Source organism: Lycium ferocissimum, chromosome 9 (assembly GCF_029784015.1).
Source record: "Lycium ferocissimum isolate CSIRO_LF1 chromosome 9, AGI_CSIRO_Lferr_CH_V1, whole genome shotgun sequence".
Lineage (NCBI taxonomy): Eukaryota > Viridiplantae > Streptophyta > Magnoliopsida > Solanales > Solanaceae > Lycium > Lycium ferocissimum.
Genome location: NC_081350.1, coordinates 54,488,255 through 54,510,374, shown reverse-complemented (window position 1 = coordinate 54,510,374; position 22,120 = coordinate 54,488,255). Strand labels below are relative to the sequence as shown.

The window sequence follows — 22,120 nt, the reverse complement described above, 5'->3', positions numbered from 1 at the left end:
ATCTTAATCCCTCCAAATGGCACCTTAGTCTTATGATTCAATTAGGATTATCAGTCATCAACTTAAGTTGACTGTACTAAACTATGGTTACAAGCAACTCCAAGTCTTTCTAAGCTTCCCTTAAGTCTTTTACTCTATTAACCACCTAATTAATTTTCTTTTTAGTCAATGTGGTTCTCAAACTAATATTAAGGCAAATCTGGACTTAATCTTAGCAAGGCAATCATTCATTATTTATCAAACCAACAACAGAAGGATACTCAGCTTCATGCAATCTAAACAGGTATCAAATGGAATACAAACATTCGTAATCAATACAAGTAATTCATTTGAAAGCTATATAGTGCAAGGAACAGAATTACTGACTAAAGTTGTCTATAAGATTGGACATAAACAATAAGGTCCCTGAACCTACTCAAGACTTGTTGAGACTAAGGATAAACTCATTTAAGGTTTTTGCTTCACCCTGTTCCCTTTCCCAAGTTCCAGAAAGTATGAGCACTAAGTGAACTAGCTAAAACTATAATAACAGGTCCATTTTCAGGCTAAAGTAGCTATTTTATGCAAGATCGAATTCACTTTAATCAATCCTTGATTCAATGATAGGAAATGAAGGTACAAATGTGTACATATGACAAGTATTACCCCATAGACTTATAGGGCATTTCGTGACAACCTTTTATTTGGAAAAATGATATTATGAACCAAGTTAGACTTAGTTCTTTCCTAATCTCCTCTCCAAGATGTCTTTAGAAGACTCCCCTTTGCCAACTGGTTCATAACTTTCATACCCGCACTCATGACCCTCTCATCTTGTCATTAATCAATCCTACTATCCTTAAAGATGAGAAAACTTGATTTTTAGATCCAAATTAACTTAGAGTCTTCAAATAGACTATTCTGACCTATCTTTAGCCAATAGAACCTAAAAGGATCCTATTTGATTAATCTAGGTTGATTTTAGGGTCATAGTTTTAGCAAAATCCCTCCAAGGCCTTATTACCCTCTTCCTAGTCAACTAAAGGGCTTCCGTGGGTCCCATGGTCATAGGAATGAAACTCAGGGGAAATGACTTCAAAGCCTAAAGAAGAAGCAGTACAGGGTGGGTCAGCACCCCCAAACCCTATCCTAGACCCTCTTCTTTAGTAAAAAAGAGGCAAGGCCAAACTGGTCATCACCCCAGTCTATGCCTTGACCTTCCTTTTACTCCCCTGAAGCACTCTCAACCCTTTATCCCATCCCACAACCAAATGACAACCACTAGAAACCTCTAGAACTAGGATGAGTTTAATATTACCTTTAAACCATACTATTCTGTTGTTTAAGGCTTCACTTAATAGTCTATCCTCTTATCCTAAGGCATTGATCATTTGACATTTAGGCTCTGTTAAGTAGTCCCAGAAAAAGAACCCTCATGGGCACAAAACAACTTCTTATTCGGGCCCTTATTTAACAAAAAACAGGCTGATATGCATGCGATGACAGTTTATATATATAGGAAAGTAAACACATAAGCAGTTTATACAAATAATCACATTATATTGAAACCCTTATGGTTAGAACCTAAAATCCCCAGCAGAGTCGCCATCTGTTACGGTTCGCATTTCGCGGGCGGGATTAGCGCTCGGAAAGCTACTAAGAACTTGTTGGTGCTCTTTCGGACTTGTTTTGAAAAAGAGTCGCCACCTAATTTTTAGAAAATTAGGAAAATCGGGTTCAAAGGGTTTATTCAAACGCCGTAAAAAAGCCTTTGTAACCAAATTTCTAGGTAAAGGTTCTGGTGATACCCTAGGGAAGGTGTTAGGCATCCTAGTATTAAGGATCCGTAGTATACAATTGACCTTCGAGTTTCAATGTGTGATTTTGTAGGAACTGCTTATGTTTTGTTTAACTTTCCATATAAAAATCTTTTTGTCGTGGCATATCATATTGGCTTTTGAAAGAATTAAAGAACTTCCTTTTAAATAAGGGCTGTTTAAGTTCGGATTTAAAATATTCGAGTAAAAATAATATTGTCCTTTTATTTATAAGGATAGTATATTGGGTATATCCCATCTAAAACTAATGTCATGTGTTTGTATATAAGAAAATATATATGTATATACGTATATTTATAGTCTTTTATTAGTTCATTCCTTATCCACACTTTGCCTCTTTGGTCAACCGTATACTCAGAATTATTTACCCAAACTCGGGTTTTGAAGAAAATTCCATTCTTTTGAATTCATTTTTTTTTTACTTTTCTTTCTCGAATTTTTAAAATTATGAAACATACTTGAAAGATATATTCAAAGGTAATCCATTTTTGCATGAGAAAATATTTTTTCACTTTTATTTACTTTTAACAAATGGAATACAACTCACTTATCTTTCGGATCTAATTTGAAACATGTTCGGGTCCCTACCCCCAACTAAATCCTAGGTTCTAACTTATAAGGGTTTCAATATCCATACAAGTGCATTTTTACATATTCATATAGAAAATAATGTAAAACTTATGCTAAAAGGAAGGGAAAAAAAGTTTGGCTTTTTCGGCCTTGGGGCCAAATCATTCGGCAATCCTATTCCATTTGTCCGCTCGTCTGAAGGGAATAGGTCTTCCATGCTCTTCTAGTTCTTCATCCAAACTCCAACTTTCCAAGGCTTTAAGCATCCGATTCTTTACTTCCTCTTTAAGTTTCGTGCCACATACTTCACTTTATTTGTACCTTGCACAAATAGAAAGAAAAGTAGTTAGTCAAAATGATACGCCACCCTATAGGGTGACGTTTATGAACATAAATAATGATATCCCTCGGACTCGTTGTTGACACCTAATTTTCACCTCATAAGCTGTGTATTTTAAGTTTCAACTTTCCCGAGTCAAAGACGGAGTACGGATACTTCCTTTCAATTTTAGAATTTCAAAAATTTGGAGAAAATTGAAAAATTGACATTTTATTATTATTTCACAAAAATTGACAATTATAAGAAAATTACGAGCTATTTATTCTCACAAATTTGATTTGAAAGGAGGATATGTATCCCGCTCCCCCAAATTCGAAAAAATTGTTAGTTAAAACGACGTATGAATTACGGCTCATTTTTGGACCGCATTTTTTCACATTTTAAATATTCTCCGGAACTATATCAATATTAGGCTTGTTTTAAAGCTAATATTTTAAATTTGCGAGTTTTAAATTTTAATTAGCCTAAATAATTATTTTTATTTAGTGACATATGTATTTATAATATTTGGTCTTTAATTGATTTAAATCGAAGGGGGGGGGGGGTAACTTAAACATTTTAAAAACTTAAAAGGGGGTCTTTTAAAAAAGGGGGAATGGAAGTTCATTGAAATAAACCTCCAACCCCCCCCCCCCCCCCCCACCCCCATTTTCATTTTACTCCACCCATCACCCTCCTCTCCTTCTCAGGCGATATAGGCGACATTTTTAGGGTTTGGTTCGCACCTTCGAATCATGGCAATTTTGGGCTTCATTTTCGTTAGTTGTTTGAGGGTTTTTGACCTTAACCATGTGCTTTCATGGTTTCCAGGCTCAGTTCTCTTCGAATTTTAATTTTGCTATTTAAATTAATTCCTAGAACTAGGATGTTACTCGGGTCTGATTGGGTTAAGGTTGCCATGGGCAGGGTCATGAACCCTTGGCCATCTTGTGCACCTTAGCACCACAAAATCAGACCTAGGGGAAATTTCCTAGCAAGTTCCTACATTAAGATACACAAATTGGGGATTTTATCCCATTGTACTAATTAGTACAACTATACCATTAATATAGGCTATTTGTACTATTTTTGATTTTTTTTCTGTTTTTATTTTATTATTTGGATAGATTTTAGGGTACAAATGAGTTGTATTTTGTTGTCCTATATGGAAAATTTCAAATTATCTGTTGGGCGGGGGGGGGGGGGGGGGGGGTACAATTTTAAGATTTTTTGGGGGGAAAACTTAGGATGAGGTGTCCATTTTATCCTAGGATTCCCTAATTTGGAAAATCTATATATAGCAAGTTGAGGAATGGAAGAAGAGGATCTTTTTTCGAAATTTAAAAAAGCATAGGCAAAAAATATAAAATACATACAAGAAATATATGTATGAAGAACAGTTCTTAGAAGATATATATATTCAATATATCTAGATATACAAGAAGAAAAAGAGAAAGAAAGGGGATTTTTGAGGATCAAAAGGGTTTAGTGATTTGAAGTTTGAAGTCTCAATCCTATTTTGGTCTTTAGGTTGCCTCAATAAAAGGTAAATCCTATTCTAATTTTTTTCCTATTTTCAGTTTTGATTATGCTTTGTTTAAACTTGTTTACTATTTGAAATGCCATGAATGCTTAGTCTAATATTTAATCTTGTTATTTCTGTGTTTGTTTTGCCATTCAAAGTCATAAAATGAGCTAAGTGTTGGATAATGTTATGCTAAATAGGTATTGTAATATACTAGTTTGAAGAATAGAAAGAAAAATGACTGAATATGGGGGTCTAAGTTTTCTTAAAGTTTATTTTAAGGGTAGTTAGTTAGATGTCTATGATAAAAAGTTCAGTTGGCTATGATTTATACTTGAAACTGTAATATCATGTTTTCTTTTTAGTTTTGTGTATTGAAGCTGTGGTGATTTTTGGAGACTGTTTTGGATAGGATAGGAATATTTAGCTTGATTTTGAGTAAGACATAGTTGTTCTAAAATTTGGGAATTACTCCTATGGTTTATTTCAGCTTTCTAGACTTTATTTTAAGTTGTTTTATGTATTGAAATCTGTTCATTCAAGTTTGGACTATGTTTGGTATTTCTTCTATGTTATTAATTGTTAAAAGGCTTACTTATGTTATAAGGATAGTGTTAAGTAGTTTGGGGTGTTGTTAATATACATTGGTGTTTAAAAGAGGTTTAAAATAAGGAGAAGGGTCTGTTTTAGCTAAGAGGTTACTGTTACATTGACCAGTTTGAAAATCTGAGGCTTTATCTTCCATTTTTCTTGTTTGGCTATTGTTTTTTTTTTTTTTTTTTAGATTCTGAAGATTTTTAGTCTTTGAGACTATTTTAGTTCATTTGATTTTATTAATCTTGGATGCCATGATTTTAAGCAAGGTATAGGTTGTTGAGGGCTTGTCTCATAGTTGGTTGCCAATGATTTTGTCTAAAGCATGAAAGCTTAAAAAGTACTTGTTCTTGTGTATTGTCGATAGCTAAAATCTGAGGCTAATGATGTCTTAAAATTAAAAAATGGTTTTGTTTTTGTGTATTTTTCATTTTTAGACTAGAGGTTATCGAATCTTGAGACCTATTTCATTTGTGTTTGTTTTTTCATCCTTTAAAGACTTAATCTAGCTCAAAATTTGAAAGAAATAGTTTTTCAAAAGGACTTGAAAACCTTGTATGAATCTTTAAAAATGAAATTTTTTTAAACAAGAACTATGTTTAAGATCTATAAAAGGGATTTTTGTGTTTTTGTGTATTGCCTCATTTGTTACATATAACTCTATCACACTTTTGAAGGTTGATGTTAAAGAAATAAAGTGACTTTGAAAAAGTAGAAATAAATCTTTTAATTTGCCTTGTGTATTTTGAAATGGCTAAAGCATGACTTAATGCCTCTAAAAAACTAAGAATTTGTTTAAAAAGATAGGAACTTGATGGACTTATAGCTTGTCATGTTTTTTTTTTTATGAGCCTTGTTTGGTCTTGTATGCATGCAAGTCACTGTTTTGGGATGTTTTTCCAATATAATAAATAAAAGGAAGTAGAGAGAGGTTCTCTTGTTTAAGAAAGAGGAGATTAGAAAGCTAGGCTAGTATCTTTGGGACTATGATTGTGTTTGTGACCCTTCTGTGACTTATCCTCTCTTTCAAACTTGTTTAAAAGGCTTGTGTAATGTGCTTAAAATGTAATAATGGATTAGGTAGTTTTGGAATACCCTTTGTTTACCTAATCATATAGAGGTTAAAGCTAAATTTAATCTTAAAAGGATGTCTGAGACTATGTATAGTAAATATTCAAGTCCTTCTTTCCTTCTTTTCCTTGTACCCGATCCTCAACTTACATATCCGGTTCCTTTTATAGTTTGCCTATACTACTCACTTGAATACATCATTGTGTGACTAAAGAAGTAGCTTAAACCTTTCTTGATCACTTTGTGAATACTAAGCCATTTTTTTTGTGCATTGCCTAAACTTGCTATGCTTGATATGTTAGCTACTTGTGCTCTTGTTGATTTGCATTGTTGACCATGCCAAGTTTGAGTGGTTTGTAACAGATTATCTTTTAAGATTTTGATTTAAGCTTGCAGGACTTGGAACACTTAATGCAATGCTAAAACTGAAACCATGATTAGGTGATTTTGTTTGTACTTAACTTGCTTGTAATGTTAGCACTTAGCCCTATTGTTTTGTTTGAATTAAGTCTTGTCATGATTGGTTTGTCACTTGAACCATCTTTACACCTTGAAATTGCTTATGAACCTTTTTTTTTTGTCTCGGTTTTGGAATTCTTGAAATTATCCTAGACGAAGTTTCTTTTAACTTGAATCTTGTGACTTACAGACCATTTGTCTTGTCTCATATTAGTAACTTTTTTGTAATATTCATGTTGTTTTGTCACTTGTGACTGGCATTTTACACTGGGAATTGCTTAAAGACTATGGTCTTTTACCTAATATTTGCCTAAATAAACTAGGTATGGGAATCTAAACTAAGACTAAAGTTTCATGGATTAACAGTGTGGTGCTTGCTTTTTGTGACTCACCTCTCTTTTGTCATTTGCTTGTGAAATCTAAGATTGCTTCATATGTATCCTTCTCCCCTATTTGCCTTAAAACTGAACCATGCTAGGACTTGAGAGTTGGTTTAAGACCAAATTTTCCCTTTAGGATTCTGCCTAAGTGTTGGAGTTTGTGATAATTGCTATGGCTTGAATCCACATTTTTGCTTATACCATTACTTTAGGCTAAGTTTGATCCAAATCTACTTGTTTGAAGTCACACTGTGAACCTGTGAAACTTAGAATTTGCTGAACCTATGTAAAGCCAAAAATTGAAGTCAAAACTGCTCTAGAAAGCAAACACAACACCTGTTTATGTGTGTCTTTTTTTATATATAGCTTGATGGTGAATTCCTATGGTTCATATATGTGATTTCTCACTTCTGTTTGCTTGTTTGAATCAAGACATGTTTAGTATAATGCTTGGGGAACCCAGAATAGTATCCTGACCCTTTCTAACTATAGTCTGGATTCTTATGGACCTATAATTGTTTCCACATGAGTTTCCCACTATTGGAAGCTTGTGGTGACTGCAACTAAGATCATGTTTACATCTAAGGTATTCTCATGTTTTCCTTTTACTTTATTATGGCTTTGGATCTTACCTTAATTACCCATTACACCTTAAGTCCCTATCTGTTTTCTATGTTTGTGCATATGCCTTAATGGGCTAAAATTATCATTGTGAAAATGCCTCCCTTACCTTAATTTGACATTTAGCCTAAAAATTTTGTCACATTGACATAATGAGAACTGTTTTAAAGGCTTAGGGATACTTCACAAAAAAATGATAAATGAGAAGACTAAAAACCTATTACTTGTGCTTGAAAGAAATTTGGAAAGGGAGTTGTAAGTTTGAAAATATGAAGATGCTTTTTTCTGGTTTGTTGATGTTCCCTTGGCTATTCATTTAAAATTGAGAACCTTTACTTAGTGTCTTATCTTGTATTAATTCTCTAGTGAAATTTGCATTTCCTGAGTCTTGTTTGGAATTGGCATAGTTTGATTAGAAAAACTCATAAGGGTACAATGCAGTTCTGCATTTTCTCCTTTGATTGTGTATTATTATAACTACTAGACGTAGTCTTCACTTGTGAACCCCTACTCCTCCTACTTGAACTGTATAAGACCTGTAAGATTAATTCCCTTAAGCCAACATTAGAAGACTATATGCTTTGAAAATAGATTGGGAACTTTGAAACCTTAAAACATTGAGAATTCCTAAATTTTTGAAATCTCAAGAAATTGAGAAATGCCCCTTGAATGATCCTGTGTGGTCCTAGCCTAGATTTTAACTTTAGGTACACCATTCTACTTGTCATCACCTCTAGACTCTGTCAAAAAATAGGCTTAGCTTGACTGGAAGTTTTGCTTGTGGCTGCACTTGTGGAAACTGTATACCTTTCCTTAAAAAAATGGAACTTTGAAGAGCATTATTTGGCTAAGTGTTGCCTTTACTATTGGCCTAGACTGATCATGAACTTTAAGTGGTAAATTGATTTCAAAAATCTATTTTCCTGCATTAAGTGTTCAACATAAGCTCTTATGCATTTGCCTTGGTATAAAATGTTTGTTCTTTTCCTGTTCATTGGCTGGAATACTATTTGATAAGCTTTGCCTAAAACTTATTATTTTAGACTACAACCTTAAGTTATTTATATGCTTGATTGCTTGATAAAATCTAAATATTTTGAATCTGGAAAATCTGGGTCATTTCTGGGAACTTTTGAGTCTCTTTAGGTAGTTAACGGAGGTGTATGTAGAGTGAATATTAAAGGGTATATAGTGTATGTTGGTTGTATATGGAGGGTATGCCCTTTCAAGGGTTTTGCTCTCCATATGAGAGTATATTATCTAGTATACCATGTATATCATGTTTTGACACTTAGAAAATTTTATGCCTATTCCAATAGTTGGGCCAGTTGGGCCCGCCTGATGCTCCAGCTGATTTATATTTTGAAAAAATGTCCCTTTTGCGTAATTGTCCCTCTCCCCATTAGTTTAATAATTATGGGCCTAGCCTAATTCTGTTGTAATTTAATTTTTGGCATTATAATTTAATTTGTGTCCTTAAGTTAACTACTAATACATTGTATGCCCATTTTTATTTGTAAACACCCCATTCGTTGGGTCCAATTAGGCCCACCAACTCACTTAGATCGAGTCAACCTCATTATGGACCGGCAGCAATTGGAGCATATTTGGAGTGGATAAGTTTAAAATTGCATTTATTTTCTGTTGGGCTTGGTATTTGGTAGGCCCAACCCCCTTACCTCGTATTGTTTACATAGCAAATTTGATGAAATGTGTTTATTGGAACCCTTTGAAAATGGTCATGAAATTTAGAATCACCAAAAAACCATTTTTAAGATATAAAAATTGATTTGTTAATAAATATTAACGTGCAAATGATTTTGAGACTAAAATTGCTATTTATGAACAAAAAATGATCATTCTTTAAGTGCAAATCATGATTTTGGACAAAAGTTGACTTGATAAATTTTATGGACTTACAAGACAAAAATTGTGGACCGTGCATATGGACTAATTTACACTTATTGAACTGATTTTAACCTCCAAAACATGGATTAAAATTGATAATAAAAAATAAATATAGTTGACAAATGGACACTAATAGCATGCCTTAAACTATTTTCTACTCTTAAATAAAAACTCTTTAAAAAACTTAAAACTTAAAAGGGTGGGCTTACGTGGTGTTCTACCTAGGTTAAAGGCCTTCGGGAGTTAACCTAGGTGTTCTAGTCCGAAACCCAAACGCCCAATTTTGGGCAAAACTTTACCACTTTCGTTTCTTGAAATGTGATATATTTTGTATGAATGACTAAACTCTTTGTTGCGGAAATATAAGCCGAAATAATTTTTTCAGTATAAACAATTCATATCTACAAAGGTATACTATCAGAACCCGTAGGTCAACCGTATTTTACGAATCTCTAATACTGGGGTGCCTAACACCTTCCCCGGGGGATCACCAAAACCCTTACCCATACTTTGGTTAGCTTAGGTTTCTTTTAAAATTTAATCGTTTTGAATGAACCCTTTCGAGCTGGTTTTCCTAATTTCCTAAAAATTAGGTGGCGACTCTAAACAATATCCATTTAGAGAACCATTACGTAGAGGTATATTTTTCCTTTTTCCCGGTACGATTGACAACCGTACTTCCCCGGGACACTTTCCTTTTTAAATGAGACAAATGCAAATACGAATCGAAAAAAATATGAACCGCTACACTCGTATCAAACTTTGAGAGCTTTAATTACGGAGGCTCAAACTCATGTTTCTTTTTTATCTAGGGAAAAGGACTCTGGAACATATCGTGGCTGCGAACTAGTGACTCGTCAATCGTTCTAGTCGCCTTGCCAAATGCATGTTGGATCCTACTTTATTACTATACTATGAGATCATCATTGCCTAACCGAGGGACAACCTTTCCAGAAAGGGCATGGCCTCAAATTATATTTTCTCATCGGCCAAGTGTAGTATGTGTTCAAATCAGTGGGATTTATCACCAAGTGTAGAAATTTGTTCTTTCAATGTAGCACTTGCTCATTATATTTTAAAGCAAGGTAGCAACAGTGAGGAATGGGCACATACAACAATATTCAAGAGGAATGGGCACATTCAATGTAGCACAAGATACAACAATATGTGTACAACAGTGAGGAATGGGCACATTCAATGTAGCACAAGATAAAATATCACACCTTGGTCCAAATTCTAGAGGAAAACAAATTAAGATGACAAAGAGCCAAATTCTCAAGGCCTAAAGCACTAATGGGCACATACAACAATATTCAGGAATAGCTTAGGAGGACACAAGTACTAACTCTCAAAGTTATGAATCTGGAAACTTAAATTGTTAAGAGAATACTTAATAACCGACCATGATGTTATCTCCAGAGAAGTGAGGGTGTCTATTCAACCTAGCCTACCATAAAAGGGATCTTCAAGATTAATCATAAACATCCAACTTGAAAGATAAGCCAGAAAGGGGGCTACCACTATCCGTGTTTCCGATGTCGCACAAGGTCAAAAGATTTCTAGAACCTTAGGCAAGGCAAGCTATCGAAGGAGGCTAAACCAAACCAAAAGCTTGCCTTGACCTTTCAGCCGGCATAACAACACGAGGATCAAGATTCCAACAATAAGATTACTTAAAGGAGAGTTCTAAACATGCTGAAACTATACTCGAACTCGGTAACATTTTACGTACACACGTCGGAAAATAGTTCCGGGAAAAGCAGACAGGATGATACTTGTCCTTCCAAATCTTAAACTGAGTTTAAAGAAGATTTCAGCAGTTCATAGGACCATAAATGTAAAGCTAATGTCTGATTGATTCATTCAACATAAATGACTCAAACTAGAAATACAGGACAAGGGCATGCAGATTGCAGAACTGCTGAGTGCATAGGTTTCTTTCATACTTTTCATTCAATAACCTTGTTGTTTACCACTACAATCAACAGTTAAACATGGCAATTGCTAATCCTTTTGACAAGTTAAATACACTGATAAGATAACTAAAATAAGCTGTAGGTAGAACCATTTGAGATTACACTTCCAAAAAATGATCAGTCATTTCATGTAAATCAAGGGCAGCAACCATTTTCTATAAACACTATAAAAGGAGTGAAACTGGAGATCTTTACTGTTTTCTTTTAGATGTACTCTAACAAGACTTAGTCAGAGGAGAAATCCTTTAAATCCTTAAGCCAATATTTAACTGGTAAAACACTCTAATCTATATTTCAAACTAGTTTTCAAGCAAGGAAGGCAAAAGCCATGGCTTGCACAAATTTAAAGCGGAAACGAAGAAAGTCGTGTAAATATATGTTCTCAGTTTCTTTTTGAAAAAAATTGTATCCCTTAAGCTACAACTGAAGCATGTTCCAATTTGGATATTAGACAAAGATTTAAACATGATCATGAAACTTATTAAACAGTTTAGGAGGAGCATAGGACATATAGAGGAATTGACAATGGGCAAAGAAGAAACAAACATGATCTATTGCATTCCACACTTGATTTAGCATAACTATAAGAAGACCTTTGATCATTTCATACTTGAGACTCATTTTTTTCTTTCCCTCAAGAGACAGTTACCATTTTTAGATTTTAATATTAAATACACCAAGTCATTGAGCTAACATAGAGAATTACACATAGTTGTCCACAATATCCTTTGAAAGTAAGGGAAAAACTAGAGGTAGACTCAGAAAAATTCGAACGAACCAATAGCTATTTATTTTTTTTGGTAATTAGCAAGATTTTATTAATCACCAAAAGGGAATAATTACAAAACTAAATCCAGCCAACACAACTAGCTTTCTCCTCCATATACTACTATCTCTGTACATTGTCAACACAACAATCCTAAAAGCTGCACCTATCTAGCAAGTTTCTAACTGAGTTATGAGCTTTACATTGCATACACAGGCCACTCTCCTAGCAATAACGTTCACTGGCGTTTCAATCTTCTCAAAAACTCTAGTTTCCCTCTCTTTCCAAGTAGCATGTGTGAATTTCGTATATACCATTTTGAGGATTTTTGCCATCTGAGTCTTGCCCTTTGTTTTCAGGAGTATCCACTGGTGCATTATATCCCATGACTGTGATGTCATATTCGAAATTTTCAACCATTGCATCAGTCTAATCCAAACTGCCCAGGTAACAGGACATTCTACAAACAAGTGGTTTCTGCTTTCATGTCATTGTTTGCACAGTGAGCATAATGGATCCTTCACCAGCCCCCATTTCAAAAGTCTATCTACTGTAAGCAACCTCCCCTGCTGTTGCAACCATAGAGTAAAAATAGCCTTTGGTCGTGCCATGTTCTGGAATATAAGATTTCTCCATGGTACTTTAGGATGCTCACCAAGTAGTTTTAGGTAGAGTTGCCTGATTACACTTCTCTTGCCACCAATTGACACTTGAATGAGAGGTAAGAGAGCTTTAGCATTAAATATCTTTCTCACCATCCAACTTGCTTGTTGGGGCACCCTCAACTCCTCTATACTCTGATCTTTAATGTAGTAACTATGGATCTAATTGATCCATAGTTTATCTTGCTTGTTAGATAAATCCCAGCACATTTTGAACACTGCAGCCTTGTTCCAGATATTAAGATTGATGAGATTGTAACCTCCTGCTGTTTTAGGGAGGCACATTTTTTCCCATGAAACTAGAGTTTTTCTTGTTATAACATTGGTTCCTGACCATATATAGCTCCTACAATAGGCTTGAATAGCTTTCATCACCTTCGCTGGGATGACAAACATTTGAGCCCAATACGCTTGTACTACAAAGATCACAGTTTGTACCAGTTGGATACGCTCAAATTACACCTAATAATGGTATAACGCGGACGATGTCAAATATAGTAACACAACTAGGTTGGGGTCGAATCCCACAGGGAATATGGTGTGAAAAGATTACTAAACTCATAGAATGCTTAATTTAGGTCTAATGTCTTAATCCGATGATACTTGTAAAAGTTGGTTTTTTATGACAGATTACTAACTAATTGCTTTGGGTTGTAATTTATGGTAAAAGAAACCAAGGTTGTGTACCCTTTAGATAAGGTGTATGATCATGGGTATTGATCTTAATATACTTCTAATGGATCATTATACGAATGAACTTAACCTATATATGAATCTTTACTATTTCCCAATAACTAAAGATTATCTCTTTCTATGATTTTCCCAAATATAAGAAAGTAACTATGAAGAACGATTAATTATGCCAAGTAAATTCTTCTTATTCCTAAGTGAATTTATTAAACAAAGTTTAAAGCTTTGAGTCCTTGTTATTTATTCTTACTAACCCTAATTATTTTTTCAAATAAATCAAGGTTTATGGCCTTAATCAATGTTTGCAACCATTAATTATGAATGAAGAATGAAGAATAAATAAACCCTAATAATCCATTATGTGTATATCAATCACAAAAAACCCATCATTGGGTTCACAACCCTAGTAAGGAAATTTAGCTACTCATGACAAAGAACAAGAAACAAGAAATTGAAGAATTTATAATTGCTTACTTTGGAAGAAAAGAGGAATTGATAATACTTGAATTGATGTTTGAATCTTCAAGAACTAGAGAGTATTTGATGTTCTAAGTCAAGAGACAAAAATATAATAACTGATAACAAATAAAACCCTACAATGGCTATTTATAGGTTCTGAAAACGTTAAAGTTGCAGATTTACACTTTGGTCCCCGTCGATGCAAAATACGATCCGGAAATCACAATACGGACCGTAAATCAGTTTACGCCCAAGGTTTCCTTCAAGACATGAGATCTTGCAGCCTCCTGAAATACGGACCGTATTTTGATTTACGGTCCGTCTTCTGCATGATCGTCTTTCACTTTGCAAAACTTCAACTTTCTGCCAAATTTCTCAATGATTAAATATGCTTTGAAATACGGACCGTAAAGTGTAATACAGTCCGTAAAAGTTGTTCGTATTTCACCATCTTCTCGAAAGATGCCTTTACGTTCCTTATCTTTAAATACGCCTACGGAATACGCCCGTCTTTGAGATTACGGTCCGTATATTGAGTTTGACCAACTTCTGCACTTTTGACTATTTTCATCCAAAATTGTTCTATTACCTGAAAAACACTAAAAACACATTAAATTGACACTGACTTGCTTAAAAACAAGTAAAACTTCTCGTAAAAAGCCTTAGATGGGCCATAATTTCCCGGCACGTCAACACCCTCAACTTAAAGTCTTTGCTTGTCCTCAAGCAAGCCAGACAACACAACGACTCAATCTAACACCTAGATATCACAGAGTAAGAATGTCTACATTGGTTTTGACTCTCAACTACCGGCACACATGTTTTTCTTCCAAGAACCACCCCATTTTTCAATTTTCAAACCATATACACAACCCAAGAACGCTATGACTAACAATGAAGCTTCAATGCATGACATTACATTATCGAACATATTATGATGCACACAAACGCCACTTTAGGCGGTCACTTTATTTTGCTCAATTTTCATCCTTAGCCCTCACATAGACCAAAGAATGTCCCAACACACATATATACAACAAGAATAGGACGAAGACAAATGAGAAGAGAAAAACACTCACACTCACAAAGAAATTCATCTCTACACATGCAAATACCATATGCTTGCCCTTATTTTCTATGTTTTCATCCTAGGCTCGTTCGGTTGTGATCACATTAGGACTTGTTTTGGCTTGTAATGTAGGCTTAGGGACGGGTAGGATACTTTTTGGAGATTAGTGACTCACCCTCCTTGAACACTACAACATTTCTTCACCTTAATTCACCTCTTTTCTTTCCAACCCCTTTATTTTCTTTCAAGTTTTTGACTTCAATGTGGTTTTATTCCTAACCAACATACAAATCTTTTTATGCTACAATTTTCTATTTTTTTTATTTTTTTTATATGTAATTACCACATCGAATATCCACTAGCAAACTCCACCACCCCCAACTTATTTTTTTAACATCTACTCCACATTTAATTCACCCCATTTTGCCTCCTCTATCTGGTAGCATCAAGGAAGGAATGGGTGCGAAGATGGATTAATTGCACAAAGGGTAAGGTTTCATAATTGGCTAGCCAAGAAAAAGGTCAAAAGGCTCAAAAAGGGAAACTAGGGATACTTGCAATTTTTGGTAAGGCTTATTTAGGCAAAGTTACTATTTACGCAAAGAAAACCTAAGATCATCTCACAACCAACTAGCTTTCGGATTTCAACAAGACCAACCGGGCAAGTTCTAGATTGTACATGCATAAATAGAACCAAACTAACAACTCTCACACACATTGGCATAAGGACGATTATTTTTACACTTGTGACCTCCTAAGTAGTCATTCATGACACAGAATACCCCAATAATCATAATGTCATATAAAGAATCAATCATGTCACCCAATAACTGTTCTAAGTATACATTTCAAAAAATTTTGAGGGGTCCAAAATTTCCAAAATATCATATCAACATGCCATCAGCTACAGAGCAACACCAAATAAGTCAAAACTACTCTATTCAACCTAAGCAACAACATAAACATGCCGCGCTTTCAACAAAAACCAAACCCTTCAGGAAAATAACTCTGGTACAGAAAAGTCGCGGGGGTTCCTAAACATATGTTTACAATACAACAATACCAACACTCCCACCCCCAACAGAAACGTTAAGCACTGTCATCCCCAGTGCGTCAATTATAAGAACAAGGGAAAAAGGTTGTGCACAGGCGCCTAGGCACCGCGCGTATCTCAAGATCGGCTCCGCACGTCGGGCGGCTGACTAGTGGACTCTCCTGGTCGGCGCTGCAGCTCGACTGAGGACTCAAGGATGGCCTGTTGCATCTCCTTTTCCTCTGTCTTCTTTAATCTCTTGGCCAACTCCTCGGGATCCTCAGATGTCTCTCAGACCCTCTTGCCTTTGCCCCGCAAACGGGACGCATCATCCTACCTCCTCCTCCTCAGACCCCAACAGATCCATTACCGGAATGATACTCAACAAGGTGACACATGGTCTTCGGAAATGGTGCGAGGCGTCGAACTCCGGCACCCAAGCGCCTCAAGCTCCTTTTTCAGCCTCTCCAACTCACTCCTCAAAGAAACAGACTCCCCACCGAGTGTGGTCTGCTCTCGAGTCACCAATCTAGACTTAAAACTGTCTAGTCTAGCCTGATATACCTCGTGCTTCTTCTGGAACTCCGCACGAATCTCTGTGGTGGCCTCTGTAACTAATGTCTGCACTATCTTCACCACTTTTGGCTTGAACTGTTGCAAGATTTTGCTACTTTGCCTTTCTACCCTTCACCGTCAACGCAACCGACCGTAATTTCGCATGGCTGAAGTGAAGCAATTCCAACTCTGGATCAGTAGGCTCGGCGGATGTTGTAGCTGTGGGGCGACACAGAGAAGGACCCCGCAGAGGATATACCACGGGCTATCTCGGCTGCGGAGGCCGGTGGGTCAACTGTCTCAGTTGCACCCTCAGTACTCGCGGCAACCCTCCCCGGCACACTAGTAGTGGTAGCAACAGGCTCAGTAGCCGTATCATCAAACTCGGGCTCTATCGGATCAGTCCCACGACGGCATGGCTCGGACTCGGCTCTGAAGGCGGCTGCGTCGTTATCACGACCGATTCACTTGTCCTTTCTTCTACCGAACCTTATTCTTCCTCCAATCTCCCACATGGTCAGCCTTTTTTGTGTTGTCCCATTCCGTGTTTCGAAATATTCTGTACTTCTACACAATTCCGTGATAAGACACGAAAATACCATGGTTTGTTTAGGCTTGTGTGCCCTCACATGCAGCTTCTCCGCAATGAGCTCTCCAATATTCATCAGGTACTTTGACATCAACGAGGTAATAGTGAGCTCGACTGGTGGAGAGGGTGTTATCCTACGGGTTGGAGTGATCCGGTACACTAAGCAACGTCCACCAAAACTTAGCTTCCGCCGACAAGCAACTCTTAGCAATTTTTACTTTTCCATCATTTGTCCATATTTGCTTATGTGGCTCAGATGTGATCGTGGCAGCAGTCCATTCCCTCACATATTTATTGTCTTTCCTGTCCCTCTTGTCTAGGTACAGGCTCAGATCGGTAGGTGCCATATACTCATTGCCAAATAGAACTTTGTTAATGGCCTTGGAGGAAATATCAACATGGGAATTCCAGACTGTCACATTTTCCAATATAGGTATTTGATGCCAAGCGCGACTGGGCTTCTTCATAGACATCAACACAGCCCCATATGCCGCATAGAATTCCCTCACGATGTGCGGAGCATACTCTCCTAATTCGTGAGTGAAGACATCCAGCTTGTACATCTTGACGGTCTCGTCCAGCTGTGGATGTGCCGAAACCCCATCAAAAATCAGTCGCCGCTCCTTGAATATTTTTCTCTATGGCTTTCCCCCAATTTTTTCCCGGCCATCCATTGATCATACAATTCCTTTGACTCTTTGACCGAGAATTGGAGTTTTTCTTCCTCCAACCGTTTGGTCCGGACGGCTAATTTATGACCTTCTGGCGGTGTACCATCATCCGGAGCATTACTAGCACTCGGCTTCTCTGAGCTACTCTCCTGTTCCATTTGTTGGGTTGCCCTCTGCTTGATACTTCCGCGTCAGGATCCCCCTCTTCAGACTGAGAGGCTTTCGACGCAGACTTGGACGGTGTCATGGTTGGAGGCATAGATGCCCTTGCGTGGGGGCCCCTCTGACTTTCGGTGGCGGTATAACTCGGATCCTGATTTTTCCCCTTCCGAATTGGAGGGTTCATCTATCAAATTAAAGTCCGAGCGCACTTTCTTTCTTGTGCCTTTGCGTTTGGCCCCCACTTTCCTTGTATTGTTTTTCTGACCTATTCCTACAAAAGACACATCATATTAGCTACAATGTAACAACCAATCAAAATAAAAACAAAATAACTGTACACAAAAACTGTGTTTTGTCTGTGACCGTAAATGTAAAAGACGGACTGTAAACTGAAATATAGTCCGTAAACTGAGATCGTAAACTTATCATTCTTTGGATAACCTTTTTGTTCCTCAGGTAAATGCTTAAAGACGGACCGTAAATTGAAATACGATCCGTAAACTGAGATCATTTTTCGCATCTCACAGTCACAGACATAGAACAAGTTTTAGTTGTTGAAGTTCATTGCAAATCCTGGTTTCACATTGTTTTGGGGATTGGGTTACTCAGACTTCACCCAATTTTCTAAGACCATTGGAGAGTGGTCAGAAATATGAGGAAGTCTATAATCCACAGTTAGGTGACCAAGCTGCAGCATCCATTCATCATTTCCCAATGCCCTATCAAGCCTGCTATACACTCTATCAGCCCCATGTTGTTTATTAGACCTGGAGTCGAATTCCCCAGTCCACATTAATTCATTCAGGAGTAAGTCTTGAATGCAGTCAGAAAAATCTTTCACTTCACTACTTGTAACTGCAGCCCCATACAGCCTATCATGAGCATGAATAATAGCATTAAAATCACCCCAGATAAGCCAAGGTCTAGTGCACTGTTGAGCAATAGACCTCAAACTTGCCCACAAAGACTTTCTTTGCTCAATGGTATTATATCCATAAACTAAAGTTATAGTATAGTCAAGCTTTCTATCCCTACTAATGAAATTACAATGTATAAATTGCGCATCCTGAACTAGTGGTATAACATCATAGAGATTGGAATCCCATAAGATCCATATCCTTCCATTGTAGGCAGTGTTGTAGTTATGTAATAAGCTCCAACCATGTACTATCCTGTTAGCTATGTAAGCAGCTTTATTCACTTTAACTCTAGTTTCTACTAGTCCTACTAATTTGATATGATTCTCTTGTATATAGGTACTCAATTCTTTCTGTTTGTACCTTTTATTTGCCCCCCTTATGTTCCATGCTAACCAAGTCATCAAACAGGTTTAGATAATCCTCCTCCCTTATCAGGAGGTGGAGTGTGTGCCATCACAGCTTCATTAGTTTTCACAGGATCAAAGCCAATAATGGTACCACTTTCCACCTTCATGGTTTTTTGCCCCTTTGATGACGGCCACTCTGCAGTGCCAAATATGATTACAATCCCTTGACCACTTGGTGTTTGCTTTTGTTTTCCCTCAGATGTAGAAACACCCTGAGAAGGAGTTTTCTGTGCCTCTGGGGCTTTCTGTTTGTCAAGTGTCTGTGTTCTCTCCATAGGATCTTGAGGTTTCTGAACCACAAGAGTATTTCCCATTAGCTGAACTGCTTTAGTGTGCCATTGCGGAACTATCTTTGGTTGCATTCTGCTTCTTCTTCTGGGCAGTTTGTTCTGGTGGAAGAGGAGGAGTTGGTTTCACTCTTGTACAGTTGTGTCCAACCATCAAACATTCCCCACAGTACTCAGGTTTCCATTCAAATTCAACTAGCATCCATAACTGCAATTGTTTGAGGAACAGGCTTGGTGACATCTACTTCGATTAGCATTCGAGCATGTGAGATTTGTGTTTGCTTTGTGGTACATTCATCGGCAAATAGAGGTATCCCAATTGCACTAGAAATACGACTGAGCGAGTCACAGCTCCGACATTTCATTGGAAGCTTTGGGAATTTAACCCACAAAGGTATCTGAGTCAAGAATTCAGCCTTAAAATCCAATTGGGAGGACCATTGTTTTAGAATCAGTGGCCTATTGTTGACACTATATGGTCCAGTGTACCTTAAGGAATTTCACTATGTAATATCCATCCTAATGGTAGTACAAATCTGGTGTGGTCACATGTGCCCAGACTTGATTTAGATACCTTTTCATATAATTATACCCTGGCAATTCTCCAAGCACGAACACAACTAATGAATTCTTCCATTTCTGCTCTTCAGTTTCTAGTTCGATTTTTTCTAGTTTCACAACAATAGTACCATCAACTATCTCAGGGGTAATGTATCTTAGGGACATACCATTTGCAGCGACGTGATTCCCAGCAAAGAGGCTGACCCATTGGGTTTCAATTTGCTCAGCTGATGCAGGTTTCGCTTGTTCAATCAATGGTTTTTCACCAGCTGCTAACTCTAGCTCTGCTGGATCCAAAGGAATAGCACTCACCTTTGATTTCCTTAGATTCGATTTACCCTAATCACCCACTAATGGAACAGGTCCACCAGTCGATTTTTCTGCAGATTGCGGTGGGCTTTGTACAGCAGCTGGTGGAATTACTGAATTGGAAGATCCACTATGACCCGCTTTTGTCAATTAGCAGAGCCTCTCTAATGGCTCGGAGACTGCACTACTTGTGATGTTATTTCCCTCTGGTTAGCTCCATGAACCCTAGAAGTCACAGGGCTTCCGATTATTGCAATTACTTCTTTCTTTGGCCGACCACACCCTCTCTTCCCCGCCATGGCACACCACTTGGCGCACGTTAGCGTCACCTACGCCGAGAGCATTGCAGGAGAGAGAAAGTCTATAGAAAGGATTCTCCTACCTACATAAAGCTACATTAATTACTTGAACATAACATCTGTTATTGTGTTTGCTAATTCGTGAACCAATAGCTATTTGTTTTTCCTTTCTTTGAAATAAATTGAAATTTAACCAAGCAACGCTTGATATCTAAGGACTGTTAACCCACAAGGGTAAGCTAGTTATCTCAACAAACTAAAAAAATGGACATTTTTGTATAATTAGGCCTAGGCAGTGGACATTTGGATATTAAAGCACCTAGTTCATAACTATATCGATATTGACCAAACTTTCTGAACTAGAATTAAATCATACTAATAGCTAATAGCAAACCAGTTTCTTTGCTTAAATACATGCATTACTCAAAGCAACACAACCTTCATATCAACCTTAAGCTATATAGCTAAAATTAACTTAAATGAAGTAGACTAAACAGAACAAATTGAAGAGAAAAAAAACCTCTATAACACTACACAAATTCCGAAATTAAAAGAAAATGGAAAATAAAGAGAAGGGATTTGCGAATTACCTTTTTGTCAAGCAGCGACGGGGGCGACGAGAGTGGCTGATCACCTTCGACATTTCACCAACGACGACGAATTGACTCTAACTCAAAAAATGTTTTAACTAGTTTTGATGATTCAAGATTTCAACTTACAAGAGAAATTTCTTGTTCACAGCCAAGTAATTGAAAATTTTAGAACTTTGGTGTTTTCAAACTTATTGCGGTTGTTAAAAAAACCTCTCCTTGAATGAAGAAATGGGTGTTCAATTTATAGAACCCCAAAAACCTAATATTTTGTCAAAGTACCAATGTGGGACAATGTCCAATTTGAAATTTGTTTGAGAATTCGTTTAAAAATCTGGATTTGAAAAGAATTCTTTTAAATCTGTCCATTTCCATTGGAAAAGAAAAGATAAAATCCCAAAGAAATTGAAAAGCATCAAGTTACCGTTTGGAACTGAGGAAGAAGACAAGGTCCAATAAATTATTTGTCATTAATAGGCGAATAAGCTCTGGGAAAGCAAAAATGCATCTGAACCTTAGCCAAAAATGGATATTCTAGCTGGTTGCGATGAAGGGGGAATGTTAGAGACAGAGAGGTTTGTTTGGTGCGTGTTTTGGTGAAAAAAATTGAAAAGGATTAAGGGGATTTGGGGTGTTTATAACAAAAGTCGGCCGGGTCAAGGGGATTAGGCGTTGGGCCTGAGGTTAAGTGTCTTGGGTATGAAAATGATTTAAAAGGCTGATCTTTTAAAAGGATAGCCATGTTTAGATCAATTTTGTAATCAAAGCTTTTCAATTGAAATAAATTTGGGAATGAATCAATAATTCGATTAATTAATCAAGCTTCTTGACTTTAGCAAAGTAAAATATTT

General features: G+C 36.7%; 1 long non-coding RNA gene across 1 annotated transcript in view; it reads right to left on the bottom strand.

The window, feature by feature from the left end:
- Positions 1-21,895, bottom strand: part of LOC132031305 (uncharacterized) — a 52,778-nt gene extending 30,883 nt beyond the window's left edge. The window contains exon 1 of the long non-coding RNA XR_009408232.1: positions 21,130-21,895. This is a non-coding gene — a long non-coding RNA (uncharacterized LOC132031305). The remainder of the gene's footprint in view (positions 1-21,129) is intronic.
- Between the last annotated feature and the right edge of the window lie 225 nt (positions 21,896-22,120).